Source organism: Silene latifolia, chromosome Y (genome assembly GCF_048544455.1).
Source record: "Silene latifolia isolate original U9 population chromosome Y, ASM4854445v1, whole genome shotgun sequence".
In the NCBI taxonomy this organism is placed as follows: Eukaryota; Viridiplantae; Streptophyta; class Magnoliopsida; order Caryophyllales; family Caryophyllaceae; genus Silene; species Silene latifolia.
The window spans coordinates 124,444,563-124,465,416 of record NC_133538.1 but is presented as its reverse complement, the minus strand read 5'-3'; the positions used below and the strand labels follow the sequence as shown (position 1 = coordinate 124,465,416).

The following is a 20,854-nucleotide window of genomic DNA, read 5'->3' as shown; positions in this document are numbered from 1 at the left end:
GTATGTAGTGATGCCTTTTGGGTTGACCAATGCGCCAGCAGCTTTTATGGATTTGATGAATCGTATCTTCACACCGTTTTTGGATAGGTTTGTGGTTGTTTTCATCGACGATATCCTAGTTTATTCCAAGACTAAGGAAGAGCACGAAGAGCACTTGAGGATAGTTTTGCAGACTTTGAGGAAAAATCAGCTCTATGCCAAGTTATCCAAGTGTGAGTTCTGGTTAGAGGAAGTGGCTTTTCTAGGCCATGTAATATCCAAGAAGGGAGTATCTGTGGATCCTAGTAAGATTGAGGCCGTTACCAAGCGGGAATCGCCGAAGAATGTTGCTGAGATTCGGAGTTTCTTAGGCCTTGCCGGCTACTACCGGAGGTTTGTGAAAGATTTCTCTACCATAGCACGGCCTATGACATCCTTGATGAGGAAGGAAGTCAGATTTGTTTGGGATGAGAGTTGTGAAACGGCGTTTCAGACCTTAAAAGAACGCTTGACCACAGCTCCTATCCTAGCCTTGCCAGAGGGTTGTGAGAACTTTGAGGTCTATACCGACGCTTCAAAGAACGGTCTAGGTTGTGTTTTGATGCAGGGAGGGAAAGTGATAGCTTATGCTTCGAGGCGATTGAAGCAATATGAGGAGAACTACCCTACTCATGATTTGGAGTCAGGTGCGATTGTGTTCGCTCTTAAGATTTGGAGGAACTACCTTTATGGCGCAACTTTTAAGGTGTTCTCTGATCATAAGATTCTAAAGTATATCTACACTCAGAAGGAGCTTAACATGCGACAGAGGCGGTGGATGGAGCTGATTGGAGATTATGATATGGAGATCATCTATCATGAGGGTAAAGCTAATGTTGTCGCAGATGCTTTGAGTAGGAAGAGCGTTCATTCGCTATGTACATCTATGTCCTTGCTGAAGTTGAGAGATGAGATGTCTAGATTGGGGATCTTTATGATTCGGAAGGGGAATACCATCGGGGATTTGACGATCGAGCCAGAGTTGTATGAAAACATCAAAAGTAAGCAAGAGCTTGATCCTAAGATCCAGGAGTGGAAGTCAAAGGTAGAGAGTGGAGCAGCTTCCAGGTTCTCTATACATCCAGATGGGAGTGTTCGTTTTGATGGGAGATGGTGTGTTCCCGACGATGCGAGTTAAGGAGAATGATCCTGTCGGAGGCTCATTGCACTCCTTATTCATTCACCCGGTGGTGACAAGCTTTACAGAGACCTTAAGAAGACCTTTTGGTGGCCGAACATAAAGAGAGATGTAGCTGAGTTTGTGGCTAGATGTTTGACCTGCAAAAGGGTCAAAGGTGAACAAAGGAGACCTCAAGGTAAGATTCGATCTCGACGGTGCCCGAGTGGAAGTGGGAGTCGATCTCCATGGACTTTATTGTGGGGTTACCTAGGTCACAACAAGGTAACAACATGATTTGGGTGATTGTGGATCGGTTAACCAAATCAGCCCATTTCGTCCCCATGAAGGATACTTGGTCTAAGATGCAGCTGGCATTGGGTTACCGAAAGCATGTGGTTCGGTTACATGGTATCCCGAAAGATATTGTTTTCGATCGTGATGCGAGGTTCATATCAAAGTTTTGGCAAGAACTGCAAGAGTTGATGGGTACAACGCTGAAGATGAGTACGACTTTTCATCCGGAACCGATGGTCGGACGAACGGACCATCAAGACCTTAGAAGACATGCTAAGGGCATGTGTTATGGACTTTGGAAGCGATTGGGAAGACAGACTTTATTTGATCGAGTTTTCATACAATAATAGTTATCATACAAGCATTGGGATGGCACCTTTTGAAGCTTTGTATGGCCGAAATGCCGAAGTCCAGTTTGTTGGGATGATAGTTCCGAGACAGTGGTTTTAGGGCCACAATTGGTTCAAGATATGGTTGAGCAAATCCAGTTGATTCGCCAAAAGATGAGAGCAGCTCAAGATCGTCAGAAGAGCTACGCCGACTTACACCGCAGGGACATTGAGTTCGCGGTAGGTGACAAGGTGCTTTTGAAAGTGTCACCTATGCGAGGTGTTATGAGGTTTGGGAAAAAGGGTAAGCTAAGCCAAAAGTTTATAGGTCCTTATGAAATTCTGGACCGTGTTGGCGAGGTAGCCTACAGGTTAGCTTTACCACCAGCTTTGGATAGAGTGCACAATGTTTTTCATGTGTCTCAACTTCGGAAATATGTGAGTGATCCGTCGCACATCCTCGAGATGGAGAACATCGAACTTGATGAATCCTTGTCCTATGCCGAGATTCCTAAGGAGATTCTTGATCACAAGGTTCGTAAGACCCGGAATGGTGAGACGGTCTTACTCAAGGTCCTTTGGTCTAATCATAATGTGGAGGAAGCCACATGGGAACCCGAGGAAGCTATGCGAGACCGTTTTCCTAACCTTTTTGATCAGGTATGTTTGGTTACGGGGACATAACCGTTGTCTTTTTAGGGAGGTAGGAGATGGTCGCGATGGTGTTTTGTTGTTTCTTTTGCTTTGTTTGGTTCGAGTCGGGAGATGCGTTTAGAGTAACTTGTTGTGATGCTTGTATAGTTCCTTTGAGTTGTCGCATGTGATTGTTAGAGTCTTGTGTCGTGGTGTTGTGCTTGCTTGTAGTAGAGTGTGAACTTCGAGACGAAGTTCTTTTTAGGGGGAAAGATTGTAACACTACGGATTTTCTTTGGAGCCTACTCGACCGAGTAGAGCCTACTCGGCCGAGTAGTGCTCTGAGTACGTGTTATTTTGGTTCTGCCGAGGAATACTCGGCCGAGTATAGTGAATACTCGACCGAGTATTGGACACTCGGCCGAGTATGCACTTACTCGACCGTGTGTCCGGTTTGGCGAAGTTATATTTCGACGGTTTGATTAAGGAGTGATTAGGGTATTTTATATTTCCGCGTCAGTTTCTAATATCATTTTTCACAAAGATTATCATTTCTACGTTACCCTAATCATACCCAAATCATTCCCTAATCCTTCCATTGAGCATTTCGTAGCATCTTTGTGTGGATAATTGCGGTGATTCTTGCGTATAAGTTCTTGTTGCACTGTTGGTAAGTTCTATCTTTGTAATTATTGCATCTGTTTGGGTTACTGTACATTTATATGGGAAGGGGATGTTGGGAATTGTACAAAGTGTAATTGTGTTGTATGATCATTGTATAGGAGAAGACTTCGTAGAGGAGCCTTTTTGATTGTCCGTGTTGCATCTGCTTTGTGATTGCTAAGGTAGGGTTTCCCTACTCGGTTCTTGTGCTTTACATGACATGTTGTTGTAATTATCGTTGTCCGTTGATCATCGTAGTATGGAGATTGTTGTGACAGTGTTGGTGTGAGGGGATTGAGATGACAGTAATGTCATGTGATGGTGATTGTGGTGGAGTCACTTGCGGGAGTGGCTTCACACCCTAGTTCGCCCTCCGTGGAACCCGCCACGGGAGGGGATGTGCACATTAAGGGACGAGGGATCGTTGTCGCTCGTTGAGGAGCCGGGACTAGGTGGGATCGGCTGCGGTCACCACCCATCGGCGGCGAGGATTACCTGTTGCGATGGGTAATCTGGCAGGGCTACACACTTTAGTGTGTAGTCGGTTACTATGTGAGCTTGGGTGATTGGGAGTTGATGATGATCAGACGAGTATTGCATTTGTTTGTCTTGTTTGTTGCATAATACTGACCCCGTTGTTGTTTGTGGAATCTGCGGTGATCCATTCGGGGATGGTGAGCAGGCTTGACAGGTTTTGCTAGTGAGAGCTTGGGGATTATCTTGGGAGATTTGCCACCACGAGTCATAGCATCACCGTCTGAGTCTTAGCGAGTTTATTTTATTGTTAAGACTTTGAGGTTGTATTTCATTAGACAGTATTCGGTTTTGGATATTGTAAACTTTGCATTTTACATTACTTTAATAATGATGCTCAATTCAGACGCTTTGGTATATACTAACCTCGGGAAACCGAGATGGTAACGCACTTTCATGGTAGGGTGGTCCTGGTAAGGCACCTTGGTATGAGGGGGTGTTACAAGAAGTTTCTTGGGTTTAGCTGGATATTACAGACGGTTCGTGAAATATTTCTCCAAGATAGCTAGACCTATGACAGCGTTGATGAGGAAAGAGAACAGGTTTCGTTGGGATGAGAGTTGTGAGACGGCGTTCCAAACATTAAAGGAGCGTTTGACCACAGCTCCTATCTTAGCATTACCTGAGGGGATTGAGAACTTTGAGGTTTATACGGATGCCTCAAAGAATGGGTTGGGGTGTGTGTTGATGCAGAACGGTAAGGTGATTGCCTATGCTTCTAGGCAATTGAAGCCTTATGAGGAGAACTACCCTACTCATGATCTGGAGTTGGGTGTAGTGGTGTTTGCTCTCAAGATTTGGAGACATTACCTTTATGCAGCAATCTTTAAGGTATTTTCTGATCACAAGAGTCTCAAGTACATCTTGACTCAAAAGGAGTTGAACATGAGACAGAGGAGGTGGATGGAGCTGATTGGCGATTATGACATGGAAATTATCTACCATGAAGGGAAGGCCAATGTAGTTGGTGATGCTTTGAGTAGGAAGAGTGTACATTCTTTGTGTACAGCTCTATCTTTGATGAGGCTGAAAGATGAGGTAGCGAGGTTTGGGATACATATGATGCAGAAAGGAGATGCCATGGATGATCTGATGGTGCATCTTGAGTTTTATGATGACATTCGAGGTAAGCAGGCGTTGGATCCTAAGATAGTGGAGTGGAGAGCTGGAGTAGAGAAAGGGACAGTGTCTCGATTTTCTATTCATACAGACGGTAGTTTGAGGTTTGATGGTAGGTGGTGTGTTCCTAATGATGAGGAGTTGAAAAAGACTATCATGACAGAAGCACATTGCACACCATATTCAGTTCATCCAGGTGGAGATAATTTGTATAAGGATTTAAAGAATACGTTTTGGTGGCCTGGAATGAAGAAAGAGACAGCTGATTTTGTGGCCCGTTGTTTGACATGCCAGAGAGTTAAGGGGGAACAGCGACGACCACAAGGTAAGATTCAGTCTTTAACGGTACCTGAGTGGAAGTCGGAATCCATTTCCATGGATTTTATCGTGGGTTTGCCAAAGAGTCAACAAGGTAACAACATGATTTGGGTAATAGTGGATCGACTGACCAAGTCAGCTCAATTTGTTCCAATGAAAGATACATGGACTAAAGCACAATTGGCTATGGCCTATCGAAAGAACGTGCTTAATTACACGGAGTCCCTAAGGACATAGTGTCTGACAGAGATGCGAGATTTATATCAAGGTTTTGGAAAGAGTTGCAGGAATCGTTGGGAACAACTTTGAAGTTGAGTACAGTATTTCATCCTGCGACAGACGGACAGACTGAGAGAACAATCAAAACACTTGGGGATATGCTACGAGCTTGTGTGATGGATTTTGGTGGTAGCTGGGAACAGAGGTTGGACTTGATAGAGTTTTCTTACAACAACAGCTATCACACTAGTATTGGTATGACACCATTTGAGGCTTTGTATGAGAGGAGATGTAGGAGTCCGATTTGTTGGGATGATAGTGCTGAGGCAGTGGTTTTAGGACCAGAGATGGTGCATGAGATGGTGGAAAAGATTAAGATGATCAGGGAACGGATGAGAGCAGCTCAGGATAGGCAAAAGAGTTATGCAGATCTACATCGCCGGGATATAGAGTTTCAGGTTGGGGACATAGTTCTTTTAAAAGTGTCTCCTATGCGTGGGGTTATGAGATTTGGGAAGAAAGGCAAGCTAAGTCAGAAGTTTATTGGGCCTTATGAGATCTTAGAGCGGGTTGGGGAAGTTGCATATCGTCTGGCTTTACTAGCTTCGCAAGAGAGAGTGCATAATGTGTTTCATGTATCGCAGATGTGGAAGTATGTGAGTGACCCGTCACATGTGTTAGAGGCAGAGAACTTAGAGCTAGATGAGTCCTTATCATATCTTGAGGTGCCTAAGCAGATTCTTGACCGAAAGGTTAGGAAGACTAGGAGTGGTGAGACAGTTTTGCTTAAGATCCTTTGGTATAACCACGAGACTGAGGAAGCTACATGGGAGCCAGAGGAAGCTATGAAAGAGCGTTACCCTTTTCTTTTTGATCAGGTATGTATGGTTACGGGGACGTAACCTTGTTTCTTTTAGGGGGGTAGGAGATGATCGCGAAGTGTTTTTAAGAGTTTTATAACCTTTTTGTATATTGTGTCGGTATGTTTGTCGGGATGAGTTGGGTTAGTAACATGTTGTGTCGGTATGTTTGTCGGGATGAGTTGAGTTAGTAACATGTTTTATGTTGAGTTTTGTTTTGGTTGTTGAGTCGGAAGTGTTGAGGGAGTACCTTTGTTTAGAGGAGGCACTAGTATTTATCAGGGGACCATGTTCAACAATGAGAATTTAGCATGTATATAACAATCTAAAAAGGCGTTTTCTTTTATATGGGAGATTAATTATTTGTTTGTGTTTTTAATCATGTGATGCACTGATGTCGTTTAAGCTGCTATATAATTCATTCTTTTGTTCAAGTTAACTGGTTATTTGATTCAAGTTGACATGTATTTTGTTACTTGAATGAGATTACAAAGGTATAATCAATATAGAATAAGTCGAGCTGCTTGAGGCTACTTTTGGAGATGCTAACTGATGGAGTTTATTGTGATGGCAGGATAATCTTTTAAGAAAGTATGAATAACCAATGAAATGATTGCAGCATAACTATTTTGTAGTAGTACTCCGTATATCAGTATGCTTTTCTCGCTCTTAAAAATAATAATTCAAACGCGGATAGGAATGCTAACCCTACCAATGCTCGGTGATTCAACCAAGGCTTTGTTAATCATATCAACTTGTATAAATCACCTCTATTTCTCATCTACTTATGCAGTTTAAAGCGACATTGTTCGAATTTGATGTAATCTCAGGTACGCCTATGAGCCGAGCGGCCCCATTGATGCTTACCTTTTTAGCCTTGTTGACGAGGACGACAAGAGTACACTACCAGGCAGCTTTGAGAGGCATTGGGGGGTATTCTACTATGACGGAACACCTAAGTACCAGCTCAACCTTGGACTGACAAAAGCGGGATCTCTTGTGGCAGCTAAAGGTGTTGAATACCTTGACAAAAAATGGCGTGTCATGTCTTCTTCAGCTAACTTGAATGATCCCCAGATTGCATCCAGTGTAAGCTACGCTTGTGAAAATGGCGATTGCACTAGTCTCGGGTATGGATCGTCTTGCAATGATCTAAGTATTCAAGGGAATATCTCGTATTGTTTTAGAGTGTGACTCGTTTTCATTATAGTTTTACAGGGTACTTAGTATTGCAGCTGATCAGAATTAAGTTATAAAGATATTCCAATGATATTATGATACATTTACTGATTTTCATGGATATTAGGCCTTCACACACATCTTGAACCTAACTTTTCCTCCGATCTTGTTATCTCATTGGTTGAGCATTCTACACGTTTTCGGATTTGTTTAGCGGTGTTTCTAGACATGTTTATTGTTGCCTTTATGGCTCTCTGTATCGTAAATTTGCCTTTTGCTTAATATTTTCCTGTCTTGGGCTGGTGTACGTTTGACTTTTGCTTTCGCCTTTTTAATTCTTAATTGTTTCTTTTTCTTATTAGCTTAGGTGAAGCTATTAGCACGAAACCTCTAGCTGTGCCAGCGGATGACCATACCACCTGGTTTACAACCGAGGATGATTATACTTCTTCCGCTACTGGAAAAGAATCTTAATTCTCGTGTATAAGAAGTGAGGTGTTTATGAAGTTTCATAATGTAAATTTAAATGCGTCGAATGTGCAGAGAATTCCACTCGAGCGGAATGAAAATTGGTGGATACTGTCATGATGAGCCATTCTATTTTAATGCAACACATGTACAACTTAGAAAGGATGAAGTACCATAAGACGACGATGTCTCTTGCTGTATTGACTGCCTTTAGCATCGATGTTGGCGTATCCATTTTTGCAGTTGTTTTCCAGCAAAGGAAGATGGCATCCGGTTGAGTTCCTTGTTGCCCTTTCTTGAAATGGTATATAAAATTCAATTTCCAATACAATCATAATTGGGAGACGGGTATCCTTAACTAGAGGAGTAGAGTTATGTATATAACAACTTAAAAGAATGTATCTAGCTAATTAGAGGTATGTATCAAGTAATTTAAAGGAATGTATCTAGCTAGTTAGAGGTATGTATCTAGCTAGTTAGAGGTATGTATCTAGCAACTTAAACGAATGTATCTAGTGGTACTCAATTCCAATATCATCGACGATCTATGATATAATGTTGTATATGTATCCTATGGCACTGTGGCACGCATCTAACCTATCCTTTCAAGTGTAACCTTTGGATCCGATGGCCATTATAACTTATAATGCCATTATAACTTATAATGTCGAAAAAACAGACTGAAAAGACTGTATTACTAAAATGTCATTTGTTTTATGAGCATCTTCAATGACACAGTCCCGGAAAAATCAGCAAACCATTATCAAATGAAACAATGAGACATACTGATGAAATTTGATATCTTCCATATCAATGGCCTTGCCTCTAAAAGAACTCTATCATTCAGGCATACCACGTACTACATCAAATTTACGAGGGACACTGTATCTGCTTGTCCTATGATCCATTTTATCGTCACAAAAGAAGAAATAATTGGCAGCTACTGACAAAAAAAGAAATACGTAACGAGTGAAACGACAGAGATAGTTAAGCACCTCAAACAAGTATTGCATCTGTCTCAATTATTAAATCTACATCTTTTATTCTTTGTTAGATTGTATTTTAGTTAAAAGGTAACAAATAATAACCGGAAAGAGGAGCTACTCAGTACCGGAGATGTTAAAAAGTGTTTGTACGCGCTAATAACAAATGGACAATGTTGTGTAACAATCAGTCTTTCGTAGTGCAGGGGATACTTATTAACCATGGACGAGGATCATGTTACATTTGATCCACTTAAAATTTGACAAATTTAAGTGTAATTCAGTTAACTCGACCTTTAACCACACCGTCACAGACTCACAGTTCACACCATCTCCGCATATAGTCTCTCATACTCCGGTCCACAACTCAATAACCTTGCCTTCGCTGCTACAGTAAATTATTAGTAGTAGTGCACTAATGCCCATTGCAAATTTGCATCCGACGATTAGCTAGATACATTCCTAGGCACTGTGGCAGTATGACACGCATCTAGCCGATCCTTTCAAGTGTACCCGGAGTCATATTTGATGTATCCACCACACAACCTGAATCACTACTGCCCACCACCACTAACACACCCACCAAACCCACCACCCAACTGAACCACTATCAATTTCGCCACTGACCCAACAAGGAGCATGACAAAGACGCCCTCTAAACACAGTATAATACTTCCGGGTACACATTGTATTATTACCGGATACACATGTTATACTACCGGATACACATGTATCTAGTAGTAATAGCATTTGTATCCCGTAGTAATAAAATGTGTATCTAGGGGTGGTATTTTGTGTATCTACTGCCACCGCCTTTGACCGTCACCACCACTGCCACAAGCACCATCACAACCAACCATCAGATCCACCCATTCGACAAACTGAACCACCATCGCCCACCACCACCATCTACCCGTGACCAACACTACACTACTACCTCCGCCACGACAACCAAACACCCCTGAATAACACCATGGCCGACCTCCACAACTCGTTTCACAGAACCACCAATCACCACACTCTCCCCCAAACCAGCGTTGTTCTCACGACTACCTTTAATCCACCACCTCGACGCTCTCATTTATCCACCACAGTCCACAACTATGTCAAACATCAAGCACAATATCTACCATTCCTTTCTTGCCTCGACCGATGCGCCTCACAACCACCATAGATCTCTCTTTTTTAAAAAAAAAAAGTTGTGATTGAAATCACAAATCTGTCAAATACGAAGAAGACTTACGAAAAACTACCCTCCATTAATGACATTATTGGAAGCTTTCGAGCCTCATAGATATGATTTAGGCCGAAAATCATTGTAGTGTAGTAGTGTGGCGACAAGGTTGTCGGTGAGGGGATAAGGTGCAGGGGAGAAAGAAGAAGAATTTGACCGCAATGATGGAGTTGTGCCTATCTCCGGCGAGGTATGACGGAGCTCCGACAACGTTATGTTGCTGGCCGGTGACTCCATGTGGTGATAGATAATAGTTTGATAGGGGCGAGGGAGTTTGGTATTGCGTTTAATTTGTGAGGTTGTTTGAGTGTTTGTCAGAGTTACGTGGGTATTGGGTAGTTTATTTGCTTAATTTGACAATTTCTATTTAGTTCGTACGGTTCGCACCATAATTTGGTTCGTACAGGATCCTGATTCTATATATATATATATATATATATATATATATATATATATAGAGAGAGAGAGAGAGAGAGAGAGAGAGAGAGAGAAAGAAAGAGAGAGAGAGAGAGAGAGAGAGAGAGAGAGAGAGAGAGAGAGAGAGAGAGAGTTTGGTTTTTGTGAGTTTTGGTTCTTATGGTGAGTTGTGAGTTTGTGCTTGGAAATCTCAACCACTAGATTATATTAGAGATGAATGATTAAGATCTAATCTTACATGTCATATAAAATCACTGTCATTTACTTGTTTTTTCTTTTTTCTAGTGCTACTCTTTTTTTTACTTTAATTTTTTTTATCTCCTCTTTTTTTTACCTCGTGTTATTATGTTTTTCTTTAATTTTCTCATTTTGTTACCTTTTTTTTTTCCTTTTTGTACCAGATTTTTTTTTTTACTTGAATTTTTTTTACTCATATTTTTTTAGCTCGTGTTATTATGCTGTTATTGTGCTTTTTTTTGAACTTTGATTTTTTTTAGCACTTTGATTTTTTTTACCACATGTTATTGTGCCGTTATTGTTATTCCGCTGTTATTGTGATGTTATTCTGCTGTCACTTTGATTTTTTTTTTTAAGACTTTGATTTTTTTTTTCTTTTTTTTACCACGTGTTATTGTGCTGTTATTCCGGTGTCACTTTGATTTTTTTACTACTTTGATTTTTTTTACTATTTGATTTTTTTACTTTTTTTTTACTGCATGTTATTGTGCTGTTATTCTGGTGTTATTGTGATGTTATTTCGGTGCCACTTTGATTTTTTTTACGACTTTGATTTTTTTTTCGTATTTTTTTACCACGTGTTATTGTGCTGTTATTCTATTGTTATTCTGCTGTTATTGTGATGTTATTCCGGTGTCACTTTGATTTTTTTTGCTACTTTGACTTTTTTTACTACTTTGATTTTTTTTCTTTTTGTTCTACGACGTATTATTGTGTTGTTATTCTACTGTTATTCTGGTGTTATTGTGATGTTATTCCGGTGTCACTTAGATTTTTTTTACTACTTTGATTTTTTTACTCTTTTTATTCCGCTGTTATTGTGCTGTTATTCTACTGTTATTCTGGTGTTATTGTGATGTTATTCCGGTATCACTTTAATTTCTTTTACTCTTTTTTTGTCCCGTGTTATTGTGCTATTATTGTAGTGTTATTGTGATAAATAGTATCTTCAGCTTGTGACGGATAGTGTCCGTCATAGGTAAGACTTATTGTAATTCTATACTCTATAGCTATCACTCTATTAGTTTAATAAGAGATATTCCATACAAAAATTTAAAATTCAAGATTAAGCAAATATCCCTTTGAAATTAAATTTCTAACTCCGCTTTTGTTTGTATAGATACGAATTATATAAGCAGGATGCGAACCACAAAAAGTGAAAATTAGATTTCTTTTTTCTGCCTCTTTTGACTTGTCTTCATAGGCTCAACGATTATAACAACCGTTGCTACTTTTCCAAGGATGCCAAGTGAAAAAGTACACCAACTTTCATCTATCGCGTTGCAGTATTATAAGTTTCTGCAATTTCAGGCCTTTCAAGCCATTCCAAAAGGAGGTTGCATCCATAACTTTCTTTCCTGGGACTTGAATTCTAAGACCTGTACTGTGACCATTCAATTCGGACATCCGGTCACATAATTGAAAACCAGGAAGCTTATTCATGGACAGATGGAGTACCATGATAAAAGGAACCTAAAGTATTACCTCCAACTCAGTCTCTTTGTCACATGGAAAGATCAATGCACCATTCCTGAAAGTTAGAACATCTTCCTCAGCAGTCTGAATGCTTGAACCCTGACTCGAGTTCACAAAAAACGCGAGGTTCGCAAAATAAAATATCAACTTTAGAGCTCAAAATCTCACTCTTTTATTTTAAATCCGGTCTTTCACTTCTAATTACTCACATAGTCACACTGTCACAATCTAATAGTAAATTTATGGCTGCATTGGCTGAAAACAATCAAAATGGAAAAGGGGGGATGTTTAGCATTAGTGACATGACAGCAAAGGCAGCAACTTCAGTTCCTGAAGAATAATGCCTGCCCAATCTTCACTAGATAGTGGTCAAAACGACAAAGAAACTGATCTACAATGTCAAAGGGAAAATGTAGAGAGAGTGGGAATACATGTATAACTTAGCTGGAGTTTCTTCAGGAATAACATCATCATCCCCTATAACCTTTTTACCAAGCGTGTCCAAAAGTCACCAAAGTCGGAGTTCTTCATCATCTTAGAAAATATTAAATTGCTCAAATTAAGATTGAGGATCACCATGATGGGAAAGGGGGTAAAAGGCAATATTAAATTGCTCAAATGATAGCCATGATTCTTCTTGAGCAATCTGCACAAAACATGAACATTAATCCCGTTGACAATCCCTAAAATAACAATTTTACAATCAAACAGTGAAAATCATAACAAACAATTAACAATTCAATAGTAGTAACATACACAAATTCGAAAATCAAATTACTGAAATCAACAAAGTCGAATAATCAATCAATTACACAATAATAATCATAAATTCAAGTAATGCGGATGAAGAAGTAGATTGAATGAATGAAATTAATTGTAAATTAATCGCAAATTAAGGAGTACTTGAGAAGATCGAGGAGGAATTAGATAATACCTAGAAATTGCGAGTGAGATTTGTCCGACAAGGAAGGGGAGAAAGAAAGAAAGATCAAAATGTCGATGAATGTCGATGAATGACGTGCGAGTGCTTTTTTTTTTTTATTATTATTAGATCCAATCTCAAGCGTTTATTTGTGTTGATCTCAGCCCTTGGTTTCCTTTGATATAGTGGTTGAGAACCTATGAGAACCTCGGGTTCAGAAACTTGGTACCAAATGAACAACAATATTATATCAGCGGTTCAGAACCTTTGTACCAAAGGTAGAGAGGGTTACATTATATCATACTCCCTCCGTCCTAATCATTTGTTTGTATTTGCATAAAATATTCATCACAAAGAATTAAAAAGGCAAACAAATGATTAATATTAAAAGAGTAAATTAAATGATCGGAAATGCTCAAGTGAACATCATGAAATTAGAAACTCCATTCCAAAAAATTGGTCTTTTTACTTCCGAATTGACTTTCTATATTAGCATATGTAATTGGTGTGATAAATACAGGTAATAATTGTACAGCCTACGAGTAAATTAGTGATTAAGAGACAAACAGAATGTGTATATCTGCTTTCCAATTCTTTTCGTAATCAGATAAGCAAGTGTCATGAGTAAGTACTCAGACAAGTCTCCCCAACCCTTAAAATCACGATGAATAATTGTTTTGAGTGGAGCTCTTTTGGTGCACGTGCAAAATCTCTAGATCTCAACTATGAAAGAATGATTCCTTACAAGAGTTACAGCACCCAACAATTTTACTTCTCCTAAACAAGTCAACTCAAATTTCTTAATTGTATCCAATGAACTTGTATGTAGATACCTCCTAAGACAGCACCTGAAGTCACCAAAAACAGAGTAAAAGGTCAATATTTTTTCTGCATTTAGGACGCCAAAACAGAGAATATGTCAAAGCTAAAGATTCAAAGATCAAGACTAAAACTTAAATTGCGTACAAAGCTCCTGTCATTGCTAATATTTCATTTTCTAATTTATGAATGATTCTTCCTTTCATGATCAATAATAAATGAACTAGTAAATTAATGGACAACTATTTGAAAAAAATTGTGCAGAAATCGTAAAGGCACGACAATTTATTTAGATGATTGTCTTACTCGATGGGTATGTTTGCTACAAAGGTTCTGAAACTTTAATATAATATTGTTGTACTTATGGTACAAAAGTTCTGAACCTGCGGTTCTCACGGTTCTCATGGGAAGGGGGTTCTCATAGGATCTCAACCCTATATATATATATATATATATATATATATATATATATATATATATATATATATATATATATATATATATATATATATATATATATATATATATAGCAAAGTTCTTCTAAGTCCCTTTTTTTTTTGAGTCCATAAGTCCCTCCCACAACCCTTGGATCATGCATGGTGGAAGGTTGAGATTGAAAGCAAAAAATACACTTAACACTAATTAATTCACTTCTCTCTCTAGTTTTAATAATACATTCACTAATTCATTATCATACACGATTAACACCATATTTTGTCTTATACTTCAAAGTTTCTGATAATTTTGTTAACATTTTTCCTGTTTCGGTTTTTTTTGTTTTTTTTTTTTTCGAGACAAGTTTTCGACTGTTTCGTTTTTTTCGTTTTTTTTTTCGAGACAAGTTTTCGACATTTTAGGATTTTACGAGTGTAATTCTAACAGGAAAAAGTGTAATTTTAAGAAATATTTTCGAGAATTTAGCGTTTTACAAGTTTAACTTCAATCTTTTCCGAGTGATTTTAACGAAAATATTTTGAATTTTTGTCATTTTATCACAAGTTATTGTAATTTAGCATTTTACGAGTGTTATTTTAACAACAAAAAGTGTTATTTTAGTCCATGTAAGTGTAATTTCAGTCCAATTAATTTGTTATTTTAATCCAGGAGAATGTAATTTTAGTCCAGAAAAGTGTAATTTTAGTCAAGAAAAGTATAATTTCAGTCCACTGAGAATGTAATTTTAGTCCATTGAGAGTGTAACATTAGTCCATAAGTTCAATGGGAATATGACCAAGTTCATTGAGAGTGTAACATTAGTCCAATAGAAGTAAGGGTAATTCTAGCAGAAAAAGTGTAATTCTAGCAGAAAAAAGAGTTATTCTAGCAAAAAAAAGTATAATTTTAAACAAAAAAAGTGTAATTCTAACAGAAAAAGTGTAATTCTAACGAAAAAAGTGTAATTTTAGCAAAAGAAGTGTAATTCTAACAGAAAAAAGTGTAATTTTAACAGAAAAAAGAGTTATTCTAGCAAAAAAAAATATGATTTTAAACAAAAAAAAGTGTAATTCTAGCAGAAAAAAGTGTAATTCTAACGGAAAAAAGTGTAATTTTAGCAAAAGAAGTGTAATTCTAACAGAAAAAAGTGTAATTCTAACGGAAAAAAGTGTAATTCTAACGGAAAAAAGTGTAATTCTAACGGAAAAAAGTATAATTTTAACGGAAAAAGTGTAATTTTAGCACGAAAAAATGTATTTTTAACAGAGAAAAATGTAATTCTAATAGAAAAAAGTGTAATTTTAATGGAGAAAAGTGTAACTTTAATAATAGAATTTGAATGCATAAAAGTGTTATTTTAATGGAGAAAAGTGTAATTCTAATGGATAAAAGTGTAACTTTAATAAATATAACTTTAATACAAAAAATTGTATGTCTAACTCTTCTAAGAAGATGTATATAATTTAGTAGATATTTTTTTGTCTATCTTTCACCCATATTAAAAAAAAAAAAAAAGTAGATCTAAAACTTTAAGAAAAATGTAATTTCAATAATAGAGAAAAATGCGAAACTTTTTTACGAAAAAAGTGTAATTTTAACGGAGAAAATTGTAACTTTAACAAAGAAAAACGTAACTTTAATAGACGATACTTAAAAAAAAAAAAAAAAAAAAGATCAAGCAGATCTGAAAATAATACAAAGGGAAACACATTCTTTTATTCAATCAACAAATGAATACGGAGTATCTTTTAACACCACCCACCAACCCTTCTTATTTCAAAAAAATAAAACAAAGAAGTGGTAGTTGTTGTCATTGTCGGAAAAGGGGAGTATCACAACTAAAACAAATGAATACGGAGTATCACAACTACTCTCTCTGACCAAGACGAACATCACCACCATGAGTCTTGTCGGAAAAGGGGAGGGAAACGCCAGATCTGAACGGCGGCGGGAGAGGAAGTGGTAGGTGGTTGTCATTGTTGCGGGTTACTGTGGGAGACAAAAGGAATCGATGTTGGTTGCGGTTGCTGTCGTGAGGTGTTATGGTGGTGTCGTGTGGGTTTGTGGTGGTGTCGGGCTTTGTCGGTTGGTGGGTGTGGGTGGTGGTGGTGGGGACCGATTCCGGAAACAAAAAGAGGGTGGTGTGGTTGGTGGAGGTCGTAATTGTGAAAAGGAGGTTGCACGGGGAGTAGTGGGGGTTGTGGTGGTGGCGACTTTGGTGTTGTTGTGCCGGGATTTTGGGTGTTGTGGTGTAATGCGTTGTGGTGGTGGTGGCCGGATTTGGGTGTTTTTATTTTTAGATCTAGTTTTTTTTTTTTTTGGTTTGTGGTAGACGGTAGTGCAGTGGGGGTTGTTGTTGTTGTTGTGGGGGTGGTGTGTCGTCGGGTGGTGGAGGCTGTGAGATGGGGAGCGTGGGTGGTGGATGTGGCCGTGAGGAGGTGAGGGTGGGTGGTGGGGGGATGGAGGGTGGTGGTGGTCGGTAGTAGGGCCGGTGGGGGTGGGAGAGGAAAATGGAGGGAATTTTTTTAATTTTTTAGATTTTGAATTATTTGGGTTTGTTAGGATGAGAGTATTATTTGGGTTTTGAATTAATTTGGGTTTTAGAGAGGGAGTAGAGAAGTGAATTGTGTGAATGAGAGAGAAGTTGGTGGAAAAATAAAGGTTATATAGTGGATTAATATTTGATTAGTGTGAATTAGTAAAGTAGAGAGGGGGAGTGTTTTATTAGGCATTAATCCTCCTTTTTTTTGCTTCCAATCTCAACCCTCCATCTTCCTCATCCAATGGCTCTAAAGGGAACTTATGGACTCAAATGTAAGACATGGACTCACTTGATCTTATCACTATATATATATATATATATATATATATATATATATATATAAACGGATACAAAAATAACAACAAGATGGATGTGTCATATTAGTAATAACAAGGTTATTCAAATCAAGAGATCATGGGTTCAAGCCTCATCATCAACTATGTGTAGCATCTTCCAGATTTAATTGTTTGATAAATAACATACTGTCTTGCTTGTAACGAAATAGTGCATAAACTAATATATTAAGGTGTAATTAATTTATGGTCTTAAATAAATAAGAATGTGTATCAATATATCAATCTATATTATTAAAGGAAGTTTTTTTCGAGCGATTACAGAGAGTCCAGTTTTCACGAAAGACCTTCAAAAATATATGTATTATTAAAACAAATTGTTATCCGATTTACAGAAGAAGAGATAAAGTTTGTTATTAAATGCATGTATTTGAGTTGTTTGCATATTAGAACTTTATGAAGGTTAGAATACTAAGTCAACATAAATACATGATAGTTGTGCATATATATGCTAATTTATGGCCTGCGTTTTCTCAAACCATGCATTTGTGTTCTTGTGAATATTTTTTGCTCACATTTTGTTTGTTGCTTTCTTCTATTATAGTTTTTTTTTTCATCTTTTTCTAATTTTCTACTGTTTTTGCATTTTTTGTAGGTGAAATCTACAAGTGACAAGCGTGGTTCCAATTGAACGCACACGGAGAATAATAGGATATGTTCGTTGATTATTGGTTGTAAAGAGAGATTTATTTTAGCATTTTAATTATTTTTGTTATTGTTTTTACATACGCTTTCAAATTTTTAATGGTGTTATGGCTTAATTGTTGGAGCTTGTGTCCTCCACAATTAGTGTGATAACATTTATAAATCTCTTATAAGTTCACAAGGGTATACTTCGTATTTTATCAGTTGATTAACGATTACTTAATCACGGTTGGCTTGCTAGAAAGTTTGATGTTATTATCATACTGATGGCGGTAATCAACTGACGTTATTATCATACTGATGGCGGTAATCAACTGGTCCCTAAAATTCACACCTAAGGGATGTGTTTGAGAGATGTGATTATGGATATGTAATCACATTGATGCCTTATATGACTAAACAGTTAGTCAACATGTTGATGAGACGATTATTTAATGCCGATTAAATAATATTAGGTAGAGATTAAGCTTAATCACAATTCGTAAATTGAATATAATAAGTTATATTTAATTAATGTATATAATGTTAGCTTGGACGAATTAATATGTTAATTCGTAATTAAATGTAATCGGTTATATTTAATAAGCTAATTATAAATATGCGATATTTATAATTAAAGTATATATTATACAATATTGTCACAGACCGGCATTAATAAATCGATTTTAAAGTCTGTTGTGTGTAGACTTATTAATACGGAATTAAATAAATGACAATTTATATATAATACATTTTATACATTTTGTATACTACCAAAATAAGAAGATTTAATCTCCTTATTTTTGGTAGGTAGAAAAAAACCGAAAAAAAGAGAAAATATCTCCCTCATTCACTCTTATTTTCGGTTACAATAAGAGGAGTGTAGAGATCATTTTTCTACCCTAATTCTAACCTAATCTTGCCTCTCATCAAAACACAAAAACACAAAACCCTAAATAATTTTACAGAAAATTGGGGATCGATTCTAGCAAAGAACAAAGGCATATCTCATATCATCTTGGGTGCAACTGATAGGAGAATATCATTGCGATATTGTTCATAGGCCATATTAGCTAGGACCGAAGGTTATTTCTTCATCCTCTTCAATTTTGTTTATGTAATTTTCTTTTATGACTCGTATTCATCATAGTAAATTCGTTATAATCCTTATAATTAAAGGGAAGCATACAGATAATTCCTACAAGTGGTATCAGAGCCAAGGCCACGAGTTTTATTTTTGATGATTTTCATAAATTGAATTTAAACAAAATTGTTGAATCGAAAAGAAAAATAAAGCACACGGCTGGAATTTTTTTTTTTGCCGAGGAAATTTTTTTTTCCAGCCGGTTTTTTTGTTCTTGTTTTTGATGTTATATTTCCATTTTGATTTTTCTTATTGTTGTTTTAACCAGTTAATATGATTATATGAAGAATTGGTAGATGTTTGATTTAATGAAGATTAAGTTAAAATGTAAATGGAAATCGTCATGTTGATAATATAAAAATTTGTTTTTGCTATATAGTTTTTGGCATATACGGTTAATCATGTTTCATTAATTCATATGCTAATCTTGTTCTAATAGCAACTATAAACGATTTTCTTCATCTATATTTTTTGTTTTAGGTCATTTTTGCCGCAAAGAAAAAAACAAGGTGGACTGTTTTTTTTTTTGGGTTTGCCGAGCCAAAAGAAAAAAAAAATTTCTGTTATTTTTTTTTTTCGGTTTTGCTGTTGTTGCCGAAATAAATTTTTTTTTTTCTGTTTTTTTTATTTGGCTTAAACCGTGAGCAAAAAAAAAAGGGGGCTGTTTTTTTTTTTTTTTTGCAAAATGCCGAGATCTATAAATTTTTTTTTTTTTTGCTAGTTTTTGGCCAATATTGATTATACATTAAATTTATAATGTATGATTAATTGTTGTGAAGAAGTTCACAATTTTAAGATACCTAATTAATTTAAAGAAGTTTAAAATAATGTTGTATTAAATTCATATTACAAGTTTAATGTGAATTAAGATTGAAATTCATGTGAGTAATTGAGGAATTATCACTTAATTTGATCATTTAAATAGGTGGTTTGGAAATTAATCTACATAATTAAGGAATTATATCTTGTATGTTTAATTTATTTAGTTGATGCTTTTTACTTGAATGAATCGTTGAATGAATTTATTTACGTATTTTTGCAATCAGTTGTAATTTGTAATACCTAGTGTGGCCTTAGTTAAATTATGTTTTCGTAATGATGGAAACATAATTTTTTAATGTAATTTGAGATCTCGTATCTCCGTTTGGTTTTCTTTATTTATTACGGTTTTGAAATTAGAATGTAAATAGGTTTATTATGTAATTTTAAATTGTAATTTTTGAGAAGATTAAAGATGGAGATTGGAGCTCACTCCCGCTACATAGATCAAGATGGAACATCAAGACAAGCTTCTCGGGTCCAAGGATGGATTCCAAAATTGTATTTTATGTTCATTTTGATAGATAGGCCACACTAGGACTTTATTTTTGTTTTACGTTTTACCGTTCTTATTGCTTTTCATTCACATGCTAGTTAGTGCATCATTTTCCGCCTAAAACCAAACCACCTACTAAAATGCATGAAAATTGACTCATATAGTTTGTATGTTAGTTTTCATAGACATACATATGTCACACATATTTATTAAGCCATCACCTTAATTTATTCATTCACGCATGCTAGATATTAGTTCACTTAAAATGAATTAAAATAAAGATGATGGAATCTTCCTCTAAAACGGAAATTGAGATTAGTCTTTATAAGGGCAAACAACTATGAATCCCTTCTTCGTCGGTAGGCATAATATGACCCCTTCTACGTTAGGTAAGTAGTTCGTGTTGACTTAGTTTATCTCAACATTATAGTCCGAAGAGTTTCTCGTGATTATGATGGACTAAAGATAGAATTTACAGAAATTTATCGACCAAGAATTCTAACAGTAGAATTAGCCAAAAGGTTGGCTTATCAATTTACAGATAATTGAGTCTTGGGATCATTTATATAATTCTTGAGGGAGGTCAATTATATAAATGC

The 20,854-nt window shown here is 36.7% G+C and overlaps 1 long non-coding RNA gene across 1 annotated transcript; it reads left to right on the top strand.

Moving 5' to 3' along the window:
• Window positions 1-6,932: 6,932 nt before the first annotated feature.
• Window positions 6,933-8,354, top strand: LOC141626396 (uncharacterized). Its single transcript, XR_012535980.1, has 2 exons — window positions 6,933-7,237; window positions 7,649-8,354. It is a non-coding gene; the product is annotated as an uncharacterized LOC141626396 (long non-coding RNA).
• Window positions 8,355-20,854: the final 12,500 nt, after the last annotated feature.